This window comes from Hemitrygon akajei, chromosome 7, assembly GCF_048418815.1.
Source record: "Hemitrygon akajei chromosome 7, sHemAka1.3, whole genome shotgun sequence".
Taxonomy (NCBI): Eukaryota; Metazoa; Chordata; class Chondrichthyes; order Myliobatiformes; family Dasyatidae; genus Hemitrygon; species Hemitrygon akajei.
Window position 1 is genome coordinate 74,597,754 of NC_133130.1, and position 19,691 is coordinate 74,617,444.

A 19,691-nucleotide genomic window follows, 5' to 3' on the forward strand; every position below is an offset into this window, starting at 1 on the left:
AGAGAAGTGTCTTCCCTCTAGATAAACCAGTGACTATTGTCACTTTGTGGCTCACTTTTATTTTCTTGCAATACATGAGCATTTTAACGAAGCGCTGTACAATAAAGTAATTAGATTAAGGCTCCTTAAAAAGACAAAGAAAAATTACAATAACAATAACTTTTAAACAGATTTATTTTTCCTCTCCTTGTTGAGCAAATAAATAATATGTAGATACACAATTATCTCTAAATACTAAATGGCAATGATATCACTGAGGAGATGGCTTGAAGCAGTCGCTAGTGCCGAGCTTGACGTGTGTGACAGAACTAAATCTGCATTGTTGATACAGGGAGTGCCTTGGTGTTCTTGTGGAGTCGTAGAACACTACAGCACAGAAGCAGGTTCTTTGGCCTCGCTGCTCCGTGTTGAACCATTACTCTGCCTAGTCCCATCGACCTTCACCCGGATCATAGCCCTCCATACCCCCTAATATCCATGTACCTATCCAAATTTCTCTTAAACGTTGAAATCGGCCCGCATTCATTCCACTCTGTCACCGCCCTCTGAGTGAAAAAGTTCCCCTTAGATGTTTCACCATTCACCCTTAACCCATGACCTCTAGTTCTAGGCTCATCCCATCTCAGTGGAAAAAGCCTGTTTACATATACTGTATTTACACCCCCTATAATCTTGTAAACCTCTATCAAGTTTCCCCTCAGTTTTCTACGTTCCAGGGAATAAAGTCCTAACCTACTCAACCTTTCCCTTTGACTCAGGTCCTTAAGTCCTGGCATCATGCTTGTACATTTCTTTCTGCACTCTCTCAATTATATTTACATCTTTACTGTAGGTAGGTAACTAAAACTGCACACAATGCTCCAAACTAGGCCTCACTAACACCTTCTACAATATCCCAACTCCTGGCACTTAATATATAGAATTATGAAGACTACTATATCAGAAGCTTTCTTTACAACCTTATATATCTGCGACTCCATTTTTAAGGGATCATGGATCTGTATTGCCAGACCTCTGTATTAAGTTCCATCTGCCATTTATCCAGCTCATTTTTCAAGCTGGTCCAACCCGCTGTAAGCTTTGATGGTCCTCCTCGTAGTCTATTGCACCCCCAAACTTGGTGTCATCCGGAAATCTGCTGATCCACTTTACCATGTTACCAGCCAGATCGTCGATAAAGACAATAAACAACAACAGACCCAGCATTGATCCCTGTGGCACACTACTAGCCACAAGCCTCCTGCCAGAGAGGCAAAACCACTTACTACCACTCTCTAGCTTCTTCTGCGAAGCCAGTGTCGAATCATTTCAGCTGTGTTGTAATTCAGCTCCATCACGCTCTAAACCAATTCCCAGATGATATCATCAACAGTCCATGTTTGAGTTGAAATAAGCAAACAAAAATATAAGAAAACAAAGAGACATTAATTTTGTTCTTTCTCAGCTCATGTTTAAAAGGATGGAGGCACCCTCTTTAAGTTCTTGTTATCACATATTTAAGTATTAGGTTTAAATGGTTAGAACATAACTGCAGGAGTTTGACTAATTTTAAGAAACAGGTATAAATTTATACAGCAGCCGGCTTGATATCCTGCAGCACTTGCCCTGCTGAACTTCTTCTGAATTGATGTTATGGTTCATCTGTATAAAATACAGCACCCAATGTGTGGTACAAAAAGCTCCACAAATAGAAATGGGGCAATTTCCTGATGTTGATTGTGAGATAGATAATGGCCAAGGTAACAGAGATAACTTTTCTGTACTTCTCTTGAATACTTCCATGTAACCTTTTAAGTTTACCTGAGAAAGCAGTTCAAAGTCTTCCCCAGCATCTCCGAGCACGCACTCCTTGCTGCGTTGTTTCTGTGCTAAAACAATTGGACTACAATCTACAAATTTATGACTCAAAGCCAAGAGCTAATAAGTAATGCACATAGGGGAGAAATCACAAAATGTTTTATCATTCAGAAGTTATTAACCCCATTGCCACAACATCTGTTAAGTATGTATTTTTGACATTTGCCCAAATTAGCTGACTTATTGTAGATTTAAAGAATTTATTTCTACCCACCCCAAGCCTCACATACTTTTTCCCTGCCCTCACTCTTCACAGAAAATTAGTCCTTGGCAACCGGCTGTTCCTTTACCCTTGGGTCCCTTGTGTGCACCTTTAGGTGATCATCCAAGACAGCTTGCACTTATGTAGCACATTTGATGCAGGTAGTCGCCTCATGAATCTACATGGAGGCTAGAGGGTACACATGAGTATGAAGTGGAGTGTGGCTAAACTTCCGCAGCCTCAGTCTGCATATGGCTATTTTACAGCCATCAGCGAAGGGAGTCCAAGTGGGGCCTCCCCCTCTCTTCTTAATCCTCTACTTTCTGCATCAACTTTGACTGAACTCATTGCACAAGCTAGAATGGAATTTGGCTTCTTCTAGTGTATACGTGCAACTTGCTGTTCTCTATGACTTCTTTTTAATCCAGGCTATGGATTGGGGCTTGACCCTAATGACTCAAAGGTATCAAGTAGATAGTTATTGTGTACTTGGTTGCTTGGCTTCAGAGTAATATCGGTGCTGGAGCTGCCTCTCGGTCCATTAGCAGCCACCTGTTCAATACACTGAGATGATATATACTTTTTCCATTTGTCCTCAACAGATAAAACAAACCCCATTCTGTTCAAAAGCTAGAGCTGTGCAGCACAACTTCGTAACAAGGGGTGATTTGTTACTGTGTGTCAGCACAGTATAAATCAGACTTCATATACTTGCAGCACTGAAGTTTTGCTGGGTATTGAAATCCAATATCCATTAAAATTATCTGTATCTAATTAATTGTCTAAATATTTTAGATGGATATTTGTGGTAGGAAATTCTACTCCCTTTGATGTGAAAAAGCAGAAAGCCGCCAAAATAGATTCATAGTTCACTGAGGTATGCCAGTTAGCAGATAAAAGTATTTGTTCTCTCAATAAGTGTCAGAGATTAATATTTTACAGCCTTAATTACAAGCATAATCCATTTTTGTGATTAACTAGGGCTTCAGTGTTGACATCATCTGCATTAACAAATCCTTCGGTTGGTGGCAGACGGAGGAAGCCTGTGGGAGAGAGTTGTAACATTATTAAACTCCATTACAGAAAATGCAATTTCTCTCACTATAATCCTGGTATTGTTCAGTTTCAGTTCCAGAGAGATAACTAGCTACTTACAATATATTTGCTTTTGAAGCTTTAATTTATAAAGTGCACTATCTGGCAGACACAGACACACTAACATGAGTGAAGCATGTAAGGGTTATCAATTTCCATGACCTAACAGCAACCTTAGGCAATCGATTTCTCCAGCTGCAGGGGGCAGAGGATAATGGGATAGCATTTTGCCAACAACCTATGGGAAAGAAGTGCCCATGGTGCTTTGCTGGCCATAGCAGTTTGAGTGCACAGAACATTTCCACTCTGGCTACAAGATTGCACTCAAAGATGATGTAGGGTGGAGTAACTAGAGTGCATAATAACTGTATCTGGCTGTTAATATTACTCATGTTATACTTTGAATCATCCACAAAGGCATTGTAAAGAATCATGTGGTGGAATTCCTTCCTGTCATAACTAACCATATGGTTATGTCCTTACGTATGGTTAAATGCATATATATATGGATGTACTAGAAATATTTGGATAAGTGGTTGAAGAAATATTTCATCAAACTGCTGAAGCAAATCATTTTTATATGATTAAAATACTGTGTACATATAATTGGACTATTTATAATATATTTAAAAGTTCTCTGTTTTAAGGTTTTCTTGTGCTTTGTGAGAGGCATCAGGTTTGTCTTGGTTTTTATAGTAGTTTCTTGGTCAGAATATTTTCTTGCTATTGATAACCCTCTTTAGAAAACTCTTCCGAAGGTTCAATCGAACATTTCTGGCCATCATTCCTTGCACTTGAAAGCACAGCTTTCAGCCAAAACAAATGTATTTTTAAATCATGCTTAATTGAAAACTTCTTCAGAATTCTTCTGGGATAGTAACGTAAATAAAACTCACAAAAGGGAAAAATGATGAATGATTGCAATAAATGTTGGTATGTTGAGGTATATTAGTAGAATTCTCTGTGTAATTCTTGAAAATGCACTTCTGTAGAAGAATATTTTACGCTCTGTGTTTTGCTAAGGCACATGCACATTTTTGTATTATTAATGACGAGTTGCCATAAATCTGTGTTGCACAGATTAAATAAAAATGCTGAGGGGCAGGCTGGGTGCAGATCAGTCATAAATTATTGGCAGAAAGCACAGCGTGTGGGAATGCATGAAATGCAAATACAAACATAAATGCTTGTCTTGAAGGACGGTAGTTGTGTTTGCAGAAAAACAATTGCATTGAGGGTGGAAAGAGAATACCCATTCTTGTAAAAGAGATGGGAACTGTTCAGAATGTGGTACAGAACAGATGCATTGTTCTCTGCTTCTTGTGAATAGTCCATATGCCATTACGTGGTGCGAGGTTAAGCGGGCTACTGCCTACGAAAGCAAACAGTTATACATTATTTCATCATGTTTAGAATAGGGATCTTCTTTCATTTCTATCACTTTAGTTAAGGCCCCATTGAGAGTTCAGCACAAGATTAGAGGTTACTTTTCCACCGCACTTCTCACGGGGGGAGCAAGGACTTTGATTTTTCAACAACAGTGTTTGCTGTTGACCAAGATGAAAATTGCCCGCAGCAGTTTAGTCCTGTGTATGGTGTGAACTTCCCTTTTACTGGCATTGCATTAGTTCAATTGAAACCCTGATGTCCAGCAAATTAATTAAAAATATTTCAGATACAATACCAAGAAGTTATTAGGGCATTATCAAGTAGTTCTACCAGAGGACTCCATTGACTGTCTGAATATGGAGAAAGAGGTCTACATGAAGATAAAGTCATACTGCACAAGGGATTAACAAACAGGCTGAGGTCAAAAGAAAGGTGACCGTGGTTTTTATTGCATTTTGTTTCAGACTTCAACTTCTTTGTTGCAACACATTATTATTGTGCAGTATGTTTAGCTCATATACATGTGTAAGTTATTCAAATACTTATTGATGTGCTTCACTCTCAAATCAAAAGTTACATTCATTTAAATTGAAGACAAAAGGAGATTGTATGTTGTGTATGCATGTGTTTAAATATATATATATACCCATAATCTCCTTTTAAACATTTAAAATATAATACAGTATCATATATAATATTGTATAGTATATAAAGTAATATAATATCATAGATTGTACAAGTCTGCTCCTCAAGTCAGGCAGCATTTCTTTATTTTTTAATCAACTATCTGCTGGACTGTGTTGATCTGAGTATTAATTGTTCGCAGTCAATTGGGAGGAATGATTAGATCAGAAGAGCATAAGGAAACAGGAGCAGGCCACCACGCTCTTCAAGCCTGCCCTGGCATTTAATATGATCATTGCTGATATATGCTGGCCTCACTCCTATTCTTTGCCATGTTTCCATACTCTTTATAATCCTTCAGTCTATCATGTATTCATCCCCCTCCATTTTAAATACTTATAATAACCCATTTTCCACCATCTGCCACATTAGAGAGATCCGACAGTTCTATGTACCTCCATTTTAAATGACCATACCCTTGTAGTTATGTTCATCTGCTTGAGACTCTCCCACATTCCACCATCTACCCTGCCAAACCCAGTGAGATATTAAGTATTTCAGTAAGATCCTCTGAAACATCATTCCTCTAAACTTCAAGGAATACATTCTCAAACTATTTATTCTCTCTTTATAGGACAATCCTCTCATTGTAGGAATTAGCCTGGTGAATCTCCTTCTGACTTACTCCAGTGTTACTCTGTTTTGTATTTGTTAAGGGGAATTTGTGCACAGTATTCCAGGTGAGGCCTCACCAACCTCCTGTACAATTGCAACAAAGCTCCCTATTTTTAAACTCCAACCTTTGGCTGCAAAGACTAAAATGGCATCATGGGGAGTGAACTTGAACTTGAAATCAGAGCCGAAGGTTCAGGAGAAAAATGAGTAATTTACCAATTCCCTCAAAGGGCAAGGTACAGTAATCCATTGGGACATGTGTTCTGCTCTGCCAGCAGTCAAAGGCATAGAACAGCATCTGAAGGTAGAAGTAGGAAACATTATGAGATAGTGTAGGCTTAATCAATGAGGATTTAGAAAATTATAGCCTAATCAGCAAGAGCCAACATAGTTCTCTACAGAACAGGCCTTAATTATTTTAATTTAATTTTTGAGGAGATCACAAAGATAGGAGAGCTAAATCAGATGTGAACACCAGAATGTTAGAACATCCTTTCATATAGTTACACCAAATCTACAGAAACTCTGCCCTGCCAACCAATGCTGGCCTCCACACAAACATGGTCCCACCTCTTGACATCTCACAGAATCAGCAAATTCCCCAAAGTATTTCTGCTGTTCACTTCAGCTGCATAGTAATAAATCCCACATTCACATCACTCTTAGTGTAAAGAACTTATATTGGTGCCTCTTAGTTATGAACACTCATCATGTAAAAATGTTTCCATGTACACCTTGTTAAGCCATTTCATTTCCCCTCAGTCAGCCCTTTAGCAATTTCCCAAATGAAAGAACCCCTAATTAAGCAAACTATTATTTATACTTCTGAGTGTAGACACTTGTTTGATAGACATTTATTTGAACTGGACCATTTAATGTTATTCACCAGTCACTTTATTCTGATTATGATCCAAATGCATTCAAGTTAATTACCGTGTGCATATTTTAAGAATGTTGGAAGAACACTGCAAGCAGAGATCAAAAGTGCAATTTGTAGATGCATTCTAGAAGTGGCAGCAACTTCCTACATTCCTTCAGGCATCAACTTTGCTCTGTCTGTGAAACCAGTTGTGCACTGGCACAGGGAAGTTGTTAGACCCAGCAAAGCAAAGTGTATACTACTCTCTCCTTGATAGTGGTCGGGCACCACTTCCACAGCAAGAATAAGATTCCAAAGATTTTCAGAGTTCAAGCAGTACATTCTGATCAGGGGAGTCAGGAGATATGGGATTCTAAATTTAAATAATGTTCATTTCTGTCATTTCCTGCCCAGTATTTTATGTGATCTACAATTGTCATAGTTGGGAATTGCTGAACTTTAAATTGGTGCAGCTCGTCACTTCCTTTCTAAATTGTGTTAGATTACAGAGGACGGTGGAGGGGGGAGGGTGTGGTATCTTCTAAACATTTACAAATAGCTGCTAGGCTATTATTACTTAACTAGGAGGATGAAGCAAATTATATTATTATAAAGACTTCAGATTAAATTCCTTTATTTAGTATTCTAAATAATTTCTATTAATTCCATGTAACCATGGTGTTGGCCTCTTTGCTTTTATAGCTTCTGGTATAACTAGCCATGAATGTTTCAGCAGTTCAGTGGTTTGCAGGTTTGATATTACCACCGTTACATATTGAACCTATTTGTTCTGGTTACGTTGGCCACTTTCTTACTGGTGCCTGTACGAGCTTGTCTTCACTTGCGAGGGGTAGCACTTCATCACTCCTGAGCCCAAAGATCCCAAGCGTGAGAGCTTGGCTGGGAAATCAGTGCAGTACGAGGAACTGACTATCTTTCAGGTCAGATAGAGGATCAAGTTTTAGTCTGTGAAAGAGCCTTTGATATTATTTCAAAGAAAAGCAAGGCAGTTAACTTTGGAGACCTGATCAATATTTGTCACAGAGTCGACATTATAGAAGCCGATTACCTTGTCACTGCTGCATTTTTTATGGGAGCTTACCGTGTACAAACTGGCTGCGGTGTTTCTCAGAATACAGTAGTGACTGCAATAGAAAAGTACCTCATTGTCTGTAAAGTCATTAAGAACAGTTTGAGATTCTGAAAAGTATGATGTAAATACCATTGACTCTTTCCATTCATGCCTTTTCACATATTTTGTCTGAATTTCCCAGAAACTCATCTGCATCTTCCTCACAGCCCTCTCTTTCACTCAGCATTGGTTTGTCAGCTTATACCAGTGAGTGGTATAACTTTTCTATGAGACACTGATGTAAATTGTGAAGAACAACAGCTCCATCAGTGACCATTACAGCACTCTACAAATCATTCTCTCCATAACCAAAAACAAATTATTTATTCTGAACATTTTCTCTGTTCCCTAATTTTCATTTCACACTACTATATTATTCCTGCTACCCTGCGCTTCCATTTTTAAAAAAATAGTCTATGTGCGCTACTGTTTTGAAATGCTTCTAGAAATCCAAAACCCAACATCAACTGGTTTGTCCTTGCCTGTTCTGCAAATTGAACTCTCAGCAGACTTGTCAAACATGATTTCCCTTTTACAAATCCAAGTTGACTCTGTACAATCCTATTCACACTTTCTAAGTGTCCTCTTCCCTAATAATGGGTTTCATTATTTTCCCCACACTGGTGTCAAGCTAACAGCTATGTAGTTCCCTATTTTCTCTCTCCCTCCTTTCTTTAATATGTGTGGCTATTCAATGACCTTGTATCATCAAACACCTCCTTGGAAATAATTTTGAGACTGTTATTTCATAATGGATTCCTGTAGTTGTCAAAAGGTGTACAGGAGTTGCAGAGATACTGTATATTGAAAGGACACATCAGGTAGTTTGATCATCACTGGTCCCATTCACCCATTTTTCTAGGAATTTTCTCATCTAAGCTAATAACTCCAAGTTACCTATGGCTAGTAGTTACATATTGTTTGACAACAAACTTCAAAGCACATGTCTATATTATTAAAGGGGCTACTTCAAGGCTAATTGATTTTGGAACATTTTCCGAAGGACGGAACCAACAACGGTTAATTGCAAGAAATCAGTTGCATCATTTTAATATTTTCCTGAAGCTCCTGCTCACTCTCTCACATTTGCAGAATGCCTGATATCAGGATGTCTTTGCAAGATGTTTTTCCAGAGGTGTGGTTGGAAATATGAGATTGTAGAAAAGTCACAGATGTGTAAAGGCAAGGTCTAAGAAAATTAGGGCTTACTTGTGTTCTCTGAACTCCGTAATATTTTTTTAAGAATCCTCCTTGCGCCGAACTTACTAAGGCAACTGGACTTGACTATATGTGATATCATCAGACAGCATACATGTGTGCCTGGTTAGATAGATAGATAGATAGATACTTTATTCATCCCCATGGGGAAATTCAACTTTTTTTCCAATGTCCCATACACTTGTTGTAGCAAAACTAATAACATACAATACTTAACTCAGTAAAAAATATGATATGCATCTAAATCACTATCTCAAAAAGCATTAATAATAGCTTTTAAAAAGTTCTTAAGTCCTGGCGGTTGAATTGTAAAGCCTAATGGCATTGGGGAGTGCACACCTGTAATATCAGTGCAAGTCCTGTGAATAACAGATCAGGAGGCCTTTGCAATGTTTGCAGGACCTCTTCAACGTTCCTTTAAGAGAACCTACTATGGAGCATGGCTTTGGGGATCGGTCTTCAAGTCAAAACTTAATAGCAGCAAAGGCACTTTAGTTGAACTGTCCATCCTCAATATGTGGGACTTTCAGACCAAGATGGATGGTCTGTACAATGTCTGGAACAACAGACAGGCATACACAGCACTATATCTTCCACCGGAAAGACCACAACCAGCAGTTAGTTAACACTTCCCCTCCCCTTCCCAGCGTATATGGCCCGACCTAATGCTGATCACTGTGGTAGAGGTTTGACCCTGCATTACCACTTAACAGGACTGTTCCCTTTAATCTCCCCCACAAAATCTATGATCTACACCCATGATCAACCTCACATGCATGAAGACTTCCTGTCAAGTTCATCATGTGGGGTCTATTTTAGCACATATATTGACATGGCCTCATACCTGGTTTTTTTTTTGCCGTGAGAGAACTCTTAAGTCATTTTTACCAGCCTGCCAGACTTTGCTGAATTAACTTTGTAGTTTTTCACCTCAAGTTATTTTACTGCCCTCACAACTATAAGGCAAGGTGCAGTGTAATCCTTTCCCTTTTGGGTTAACCACAGTTAGGAACCTAAAGTATGAACTTGTTCAACCTGCCTGCATTATTTTTGTGACTCCAGCACTAGAATATCTAGATCCCCCTGTACTTGCATCGTCTCCATTTAGGTTCTCCCCACCTACGTTCTGATTTATTCTACCGAAGTTCATGATTTCTCACTTCCCTGCTTTAAACTCCATTTGCCTACCCAAACAGCCTATCTATATCCTGCTGCAGAATCACAGTATCGCAACATGCCATTCCTTTGTATTGTTGGCTGTATTGGAAACCTCACATACTGCTCCTTCTTCCAAATCATTAGTGTAAATAGAGAACAATTGCAGACCAAGAACTGAACCTGCAGCACTCCACTAGTGACTCTTGTCAATGTGAAAAAGGCTTATCATTCCAACACACAGAAAATGCTTGAAGAACCTACCAGGTCAGGTTCCATCTATGGAGAGGAATAAACAGTTGACATTTTGAGCCAAGATTCTTCCTCCATAGATGCTGCCTGACTTGCTGACTTCCTCCGCAGCATTTTTCTGTGTCGTCCAAGATTCTCTACATCTGCAGAATCTGTTACGTTTTTCACTCTCGCTCTTCCTTTTCCGTGAGACAATCTATTGTAACCACATCTTCTGATATTAAGGTTATTTATTCAATAACCTCCTATATGGCACCTTGTCAAATGCTCTTTGGAAATCTAAACACACAGCATTTACACATCCCTGTCTATCAGCTCTCCTTGTTACATTCTCAAAGATTCAAGTAAATTTGTCAAACATGACATCTTTCATAAGATAATGTTGAGTATGTTTAATTATATTCAGCTTCACTTAAAGATGAGCTCTTTCCTCTTTGATTATTGATTCTTGCATCTTGCCAATAATAGCTGTTAAGCTAATTGGTCTGTAGTTCCCTGTCTTCCACCTTTCTTCTTCTTTGAACAAGGGATGCATTTAAGGGGGAAATTAAAGAATCACGAGGGAGAAAAGAATAAAAGGATCTGCCGATAGAATCTGAGTGGAAATCGAGTGAGAGGAGGTCTTTGTGGAGCATTAGCCAGTCTTAGTTTTCAGGAGAGGATTGATCAGATAGGGCTATTTCTTTTTCAAAACAAGGGAAACTAAGTTGAGGTGTTTAAAACAATGAAGGACACAAATAAAGCTCATGCGGAAAGTGAAGATTTAATTGGTAGGCAGATTAAAGAGAGATGAGGAAAAGTGGAATGGAGGTCTGGAACTTACTCGTGGAAGGGTGGGAGAGACATCAAACTCAACACATTACAACAGTGCTTGGATGTGTACTTGCAGAGCTGCGCTTTTGTGCTGGAAGGTGGGATTAAGCTAGAGAGCTCTTTTTCAGCAAACGTGGACATTGTGGGCTACGTAGCTTCTTGTGTACTGACAGTTGTTTTCCTGTATCTGCCTGAAGGTTTGGTATAACTCGTATACTCAGCACAATCTGGTTGCCAAATTCAAGCACTGCGCTGAAAACGAATGTGCAGCCTGTCTCTCGGTCGATCCATCATTTCTAAAAGAGGGCGTAATCCAAGAGTAATAACTTTATCATTGTTTCAATTCGCATAAGGTTAACTGTTGAATGCAGTGCGAGCGTTTTGAACAAAAAGATCTGATTTCTGAATTGTTTCTTTCAAGTGATCAGATACAGCAGTCTGCTCACTAGTTTTATTTATTCAGATGTAGCTTTGTAATGACACTAACCCACATCATTTGAGCTCCAGTGATATGAAGGAGGAAAGCAGTCCCTTGGTGTTAACCTGACCTTCTCTTAATTGAGACTGCTCTCTGCAGAACCACATCAGTAGCTTCTGATGGTAACAGAATGGTGTGAAAATTCTGAACGTTTGCACCAATATTTGCAGTGCCATTGCCAATAAAAGCACAGCTTTCAATGGTATTTTGTCATCTCTGTTTTCCTGCCCTGTTACAACAGAGAGACTTGCTGCCTCTTCCTCTATGTACAAATTCTATTTCTAGGTTAGACTAAATGTCTAGTACCGTTAAAAATATCTCAGTTTCAGAAGTGTTTAAACAGGTTGTCATGTCTGGAAATTCTGTCGAATAAGGAAACACAAACATTTATTTATTTTAAGGGATAAAATTTGGTGTAAGACTAGCATGCAAAAGGATTCACGATTTAAGGTTGTTTATTGTCATTCATTAGCTGACAAGTGTAAAGGAGAATGAAGTGATTGTTATTTCTGATCCAGTACAGCATAACAACGCAATAAATATAAATACATAAGATTAGCTTATATACATACACTAATTGTGTGTGCATAAAGTACAAATGCTCCAATTGAATATAAAGTTTCTTTACTATTTGCTTTCATTGTTGGCTCACAGATGCATGAACATTTTGTTTTCAAATACTTCCATGGCAACTTCAGCTCAACTCCTAGTTTCTATTATCTGTAAGTGATTTGTAGCTCGAGTGTACCCTGAAGTATATGTGTCTCTTTGCTTTTGGCCCCCTGTGTACCCACAGTTCTAATCCCTGTTTCATGCTTTCAGCTGCTGTGTTCCTATACTTGAACATACCTTAAGTAAACCTCTCCGGCCCTCTATTTTCCTTTAAGACACTTAAAGCCTAATTCCTCGACCGAGCTACTGCAATAGGCATTGCTCAGGATTTGAAAGCGAACTGTGAAGAGCAGTGCTAAAGGCTCTATACAAATTCATGTTTCTGTTCAGAACATATCTCTTTATTTCTGCAGAAAATCCTCAGAAAGCAGAGTCCTCATTTTAGCTTGCCACATCTGAGTGAAGTTGTGTTAGATTTCAATTTCAATACATCATTTCTCTTGCACACACTCTTTTCCATTTATGATATGCCATTTGCCTTGGTACCGTGTCATGTGTTTTCAATGGTCTTGTCTGCACGACTGATAACTTTCTCATGAAGGTATAAGCCGGTTTAATATTTTACTTCCTCCACCTCTTGACTTCTTTCATGTGAAAAATGGATTTGATTCGCATCTATGATTACACATATCTTCCCTCCCTGTTCCCTTTGTTAATGGATGCACTTAAAATCCAGTTGAACACATCCAGTACTTCTCAAAGAACATTAGCTTATAGCAAAGCGGCAATAGTGCTTTCTCAAAAATTAATTAGGAAGATATTACCAAAAAATATTATCCTTTTGATATAAATTAGTTTAGTCATTTTTGATGTTAACACAAATCATGAGAACAGCACATCAGAACAACAGACACTGTTGCCAGCTCTGTACATCTGCGCAATGTTCCTTGGTTTAATTTAAATTTGAGTGAGTGTGCTTACAAACAAATGCCTGTGCTGGTGTATATGTACACGGCAGCGCCTCTGAAGTATGTGTAAATTTGGCATGTCATCTAAAACATGCCGTGTCTATGCAATTAGGACGCCATGGCGGAGTAGCAGTTTGCACCGTTATGGCTCATGTGTCAGAGTTCAGAGTTCAGTTCCAGTGTCCTCTGTTAGCAAGTTTGTATGTTCCTTCGCACGTGCACGTTGGTGTTGTGGTTTCCTCCCAGAGTCTAAACATGTACCGGTTAGTAGGCTCACTGGTCATTGTAAATTGTCCTGTTATTAGGCTGGGGTTAACTCGGCGGGTTGCTAGGCAGTGTGGCTTGGAGGGCCGTTTCTCTCTAAATAAAAAAAAATGTTGACAAACTTCTTTAGATGTGCGGAGGAGAGCATCCCAACTGATCGCATCATGGCCTAGTATGGGAACACCATACCCTTGAACAGAATAGCCTACAAAAAGAACTGGGTACAGCCCAGTCCATCACGGGTAACGCCCTCCCCACCATTCAGCAGATTTACAAGGAGCACTGTTACAGGAAAGCAATGTCCAAGGACCTCCACCATCCAAACCTCGCTCACTTCTCATCAGGACGGAGCAGCGAGAGTTTCAGTCTCTCACGCCACCAGGTTCAGGAGCAGTTATTCTCCCTCAGCCATCAGGGTGAATAACTTCACTCACTCCACCAGTGAACTGATTACACAAACTATGCACTCACTTCAGAGGATTCTACAACTCGTATTCCCAATATTTATTGCTTATTTATTGCTATTACTTTTGTTTCCTTTTTTTAGTATTTACACAATTTGTTGTCTTTTGGATATTGGTTATTTGCCTGTATTCGTTGCGTGTGTTTTCATTGATTCCATTGTGTCTCCTTGCATTTGTTGTGAATGCTCACAAAAAGTAATCTCAGGTGAAATATATATATATTTCTACTTTGCTAATAAATTTACTTTGAACTTTTGAACTTTAAATATTCACACAATAACAAAGTTTGTAGTTGAAGGAAAAGCCATGTGTTGACACGGGGAGGGAAACTTCATACTTCAGGAAGGTATTGAGGCTGTGTTCTGTTATCAGAGAAATGCAAAATAAGAGTTTCATCCAAAGAAGTGTAGAGCTATGTATGAAGGATGTTGCAGTAAGACGTGGAAATATGCAATAAATGTGTGGAGAAACAGAAAAGTTGAGGAATTTACATCGATAGGTCCTTAAAGGTGGTACAACGGTTCAATAACCTGATTAACAAAGCATACAGAATGTCTTTCCTTAATTGTTTTAGAATGTATTTGAGAACTGAGAATAAAATTATAAAAGGCAGGAATTACTCAGCTGGTCAGTCAGCATTGTTGAGAGAGAGACACACAGTTATGGTTTCAGATCAGTGATCTGTGGTCTAACACTTTATGGCATTTGAGCATTAATAGAGACGACGGAGAAGAGATTTATGGAACTGTTGCCACAACTGGACAGTTGTAGGCTTGACAATTGATTTGGATGGGCTAGACTTGTTTTCTTTGGAAATGATGAGGCTGAACAGAAGTTTAATTGAGGTTTATCAAATTATGAGCCGCTCAGATGGGGTAAATAATTATAACTAGAATTTAATTCCTTTAGCAGAGGTTCAAAAACAGGGGGAATAGCTTTAAACTGTTCACCCTGAGGCAGTGAGAATTCTGATGGTGGAGATTATCATACTTAAATTTAGATGTGTACTTGAAAAGCTGGGTCACAGTCTGGCATGAGAACAATGGGCTGAATGGCCTCCAATTTTATAACTCTGGTTCACAAAGGACTTTGTCAATGTAATTAAGCTGAAGTAGTTTCTAATGGCAGTTACTGACCAGAGGGTACAAGTTTAAAATCAGCCAACAAAAAATTCCAGAGGGAAGATTATTTTATTTACATGAACAAAAACACACTTCCCAAAAAGGCAGTGGGAGCAGATTTGATAGTTACTTTCAAAAGGGAATTGAATAAATATTTGGGGGAAAAAAACTTTTGATCAGCCCTCTGTTAACTCCTGATCCCTGTTTAGTGACTCCTCCATTAGCAGTCATGACTTTAACTGTCTGGCTCCAATTTCTGATACTCCCTAAACCTCTATTGCTCCTTTGCTCCCTTTTCACCTTTACAATGTTCCTTGAAATCTACTTTTGGTTGCCAGCCTGTTACCTTTTTGTTTGGCTTGGCGTCAAATTTTGTGTGGAAGTTTTATTAAACCAATATATTCCATAAATAAATAGAGGGTTGTTGTTGTGACTTCTCCATTTAAATCACTTGAAACCACAGCATACTGTTTGGCTTGCTTAACCACAGCAAAGTCTGATAATGATATTGTTGAACCGAAACAACCAGTCGGCTTTCAAAAGATCTGATTGATTATCATTGACTTCACTTGTATTTGCCTTTGGGCCGTTGTTAAAGTGCAAGAAGTATCTGAGGTGTGAGCAGGTTTCTATTGTGAATCCAATAATTTATTGATAAGAATAAGAGATAATTTTATTGTGTGTGGGGACCAGCAGGGAGGGAGAAGCAAGATAAAGATTGGCTGTTTGAAGGTGCAGCGCACAAATTTTTCACAGCAACGCATGAGATCATTTGCTCATCGTGTCTATGCCGTGTCCCAGAGCAAGCCCGTCAATCCGATTCTTCCTGTCACCAATCCTCTCTCACATGGCCAATAATTCTCCCCTGTTTCTCCTGTCACCTGCTCTAAACAAGAAGCAATTTATGGTCACCGAGTAATCAACCAACCACCAGGTCTTGAGGTTGTGGAATTACCCCAGTTTACTCCACCCAGACAGCACCAAACTCAGGACTGAACCAGGGCCCCTGCTGTGGTGCAATGGAGCTGGTCCAGACGACCACACACCTATCACTCCCACTTCCCATTTTGATTCTTCTTGTTGTTAACCTGTGCTAAGGAGTAATTTACTAATTAACCATCCAGCACATCTTTGGGATGTGCCTCTCTTACAGAGGACACAGATACAAAATAATTATGGATGTATTAGGAAGTAGAAGCAGGGTTTTTTTAAAGTTTGTATTTAGTAAGGTGAAGTAGTCCACATTGTCAGTGCAGGCTCGCTGAAGGAGCTTTCCAATTAATCATAAACACAATCCAATTAATCGAATCTAATTAATCACACACTTTGTACACAGCGTTTCTAATTGTCCTCCATGAACTATTTATCCAGCTCCCTTTGAGTCTGTTCTACATCCATTTCAGCCTGTGCATTTCAGATCACAGCTGCCTCCTGTGGAAAGAAACTGATGGAGTTTCATTTTTGTACACCAGACACCAACGGGCAAACTTTCAAACTGGGCTTGTTTTTCCCAGAGTTTATCTTTTAACTGATATCTTAAAATGCAATAAACCTCATTTCCCTTACCCTTGCACTAATTGGATATTATTGTCTCTAATTTGGCACTGATTGCCAATTACCTAAGCTATTCATGATTTGATACAATAACGGTTATAAAATGCAGAAGGTGGGCCATTGCTGGATGATTCGTGGTTGTCTGATAATGAAATTTTTGAAGTTATATTTTACTCAGATGTTTTGTCCCTTTATATTCAGAAGTGGGGATTCATATTGAGATAAGGGACTAAATTTTAGTGATTAGCTCACTTAACAGGTAGTGACACATGCCAGGATTATTTAACAGGAATTTATTCAAGCCAATCTGCACACTCCGTATTTACTTCTGCGATTAAAACTGAATTGTGGAACGTGCGTTCAGCTTCTAATTATTTTGACCTGCGCGCATCAGATTACAAATGGCAGAGGAGGTGACCAGACCCTGTGTCACCATGTCATCGGCCTTCTGGTGTCGCTTTGCTGATTCTAAAGAGTAAGTCAGCGCTCTCTTTCCCAGCATGCAACAGTACTCAAAGGCCCTGATTTTCAAATCTGATACAAAGGGAAGAAACCATTCAACATCTCCACTCTGTTCAACAATCGACCTGAGTTCAAATTCCACCACGACAGCTTGTGGAATTTAAGTTCAGTTAATACTCTGGATTGTTTTTTTTTAAAGCTACTCATGAGAGTAATGATGATTATAAAACTGCTGGATTGTCATAAAAGCATCTGATTCAATAAAGTCTTTTAGGAAGGATTTCTGCTATCCTTGCCCAGTCTGTCCATGTGTAACTCCAATTATCTTGCATCATTACGCAGTAAACCATTCAGTTCAAATGAAAAAGTAGTTGAAGGCATTAAATACTCAGAAAGCCAAGATCACCAAAAATGAAGAGAATAAACGGCTGCCAAGCCCTGTCGCTGGGGGAGGGAATTCCACATATCCGCAGTCCTTTGTGTAATTTTTTTTGTCATTTGAATTTGGAGTGGCCTTGCACTAATTTTAAGATTGGATTTCCCCACAAGAGGAAATAGTTTCACAGAGTCCACCCAATTGAAACAATCTATCATTTGAAGTACCTCCGTTTGATCGTCCTCCAACCCTAAGTAAAACCAAACTTGACCACAGAGTTTAACCCTTTACACTCTGGTATAATTTTGGAGAATTCTGCATTTTACTTCCTCCCACCTGTGTGCTCTTCTTGAAAAACTGTGGCCCATGTCTGAGCACAGTCATCCTGGATGGGACTGTCCGTGACTGTGCCCGACTGAGAAATCATCTTGATGCAGTTGCTCCCTATCAGACTTTTGTACACATGTTGTAGATTTGAGATCACTTTTCTTCCCCATTTGGATATTCGGTCTGAACAACAAATAAACTTCTTGACCATTGGACCTCTTGCATTGAGTTGCTGCAGCACGATTGGTTGGATTAGATATTTGCATTGATGAGCAGGTCTTCAGGTGTAGCTAGTATCGTGGCCACTGAATGGATAGTCCCCTTTGCATCCTTCATATTTGCACTACTGTTAATACCATTCCTTTAACTACCTTGCTCCTAAGCTCTGGAGTTCCCTCTTACCTCTTGAAACCTATTCACCTCTCTTTCTCTCACCAGATTTGTCATTTAAAATTTTTTGAAGCAAACTTTGATCATCTGTCTTAATATCCCTTTCTTTGGCTCAGTGCCAAATGATTGATAAAGCCCCCTACCCCCAGGCACTGCTCTATGAATTCAGGCTTTTATTATTGTAATGCATCTATGAGGCAATTGTGCTGATTTATTGACAACTCCAGTGATCTCTAAATTGAGAATTCTTCATTCAAGAAGCAAACACATTTGAGTTGTCTTAGCAGTGATCCGATTGGTTCGTAAGGTTTGGAGGGGTGAACAGGAGAAGCAGATCAGGTGTAGGGTGTTGTTCATGAAAGAGGAGAACAAAATTCTTGCTTGTTTATTTGTTTCAACAGTCTTCACAAAGGAAATTCATCATTAAATATTCTTTTCCTTAAGGCAGCTAATAATGACATCAAAATACCAAGAAAGAGTGGACCTGATTGTTCAGTTCCACTCTAAATCAAGCCCGGTGACTGTACTGCTGATGCAACTGGGACTGACGCAAAGCCTCCAACACAATAGCAGCCACCCTCCACTCCCTGCAGTTCTGCTAGACTCAGAGAAATCGAGAATTCTTTTTCATAAGTTTTGTTTCCTTAAATAGACTGCTTCCTGTGTATCTTAGCACCAATTGAGCAGTATCCCAAATAAATCTCTTACCCTTTCTGTGACTCATAGGCTGACATAGCGTTCTCATTAGAGGTTCTAATATTTCAACCTTTTTCAGTTGTTTGCCTGCCACAACACATGTAAACTGGTATTTGCTCTTTCTCCCCCTCTCCCCCTCTCCCCTCTCCCCCTCTCCCCCTCTCCCCTCTCCCCTCCCCTCCCCTCTCCTCCTCCCCTCTCTCCCTCTCTCTATCTCCTCCCTCTCTCTCTCCCTCCCTCCCCCTCTCTCCTCCATCCCATCTCTCTCTCCTCCATCCCCTCTTTCTCCCCCTTCCCTCTCTCTCTTCCTCTCCTCTCCCCCTCTCTCCTTCTCTCCTCTCTCTACCCTCTCTCACTCTCTCCCTCTCCTCTCTCTCGCTCGCACTCACTCACTCACTCACAAACGCTCACACACATCTCATCTCCACCCCCCTTTAAACGTTAATAATTTTACCACTGAATAAACTATTGATCCTGTTACCACCACCTATTCATTAGTCAGGCCGTGCTCAAGGACTCCTCAAGAGGACTTGAACGAATACACCATGGTTGTCATGGAATTTATTAAAGCAGTCGCAGACGAGTGTGTCCCCACAAAATCATTCAGAATCTTCCCGAACCAGAAGCCCTGGATGACCCATGAGGTCTGCAATCTTCTGAGGGACAGATCAGTGGCAGTCAGGACCGGGGACCAAATGAAACACAAGA

At 39.5% G+C, this 19,691-nt stretch overlaps 1 protein-coding gene across 2 annotated transcripts in view; it reads left to right on the plus strand.

Moving 5' to 3' along the window:
• meis1a (Meis homeobox 1 a) overlaps positions 1-19,691 on the plus strand; it is a 202,556-nt gene that overhangs the window by 118,317 nt on the left and 64,548 nt on the right. The gene's annotated exons all lie outside the window — the stretch shown is intronic.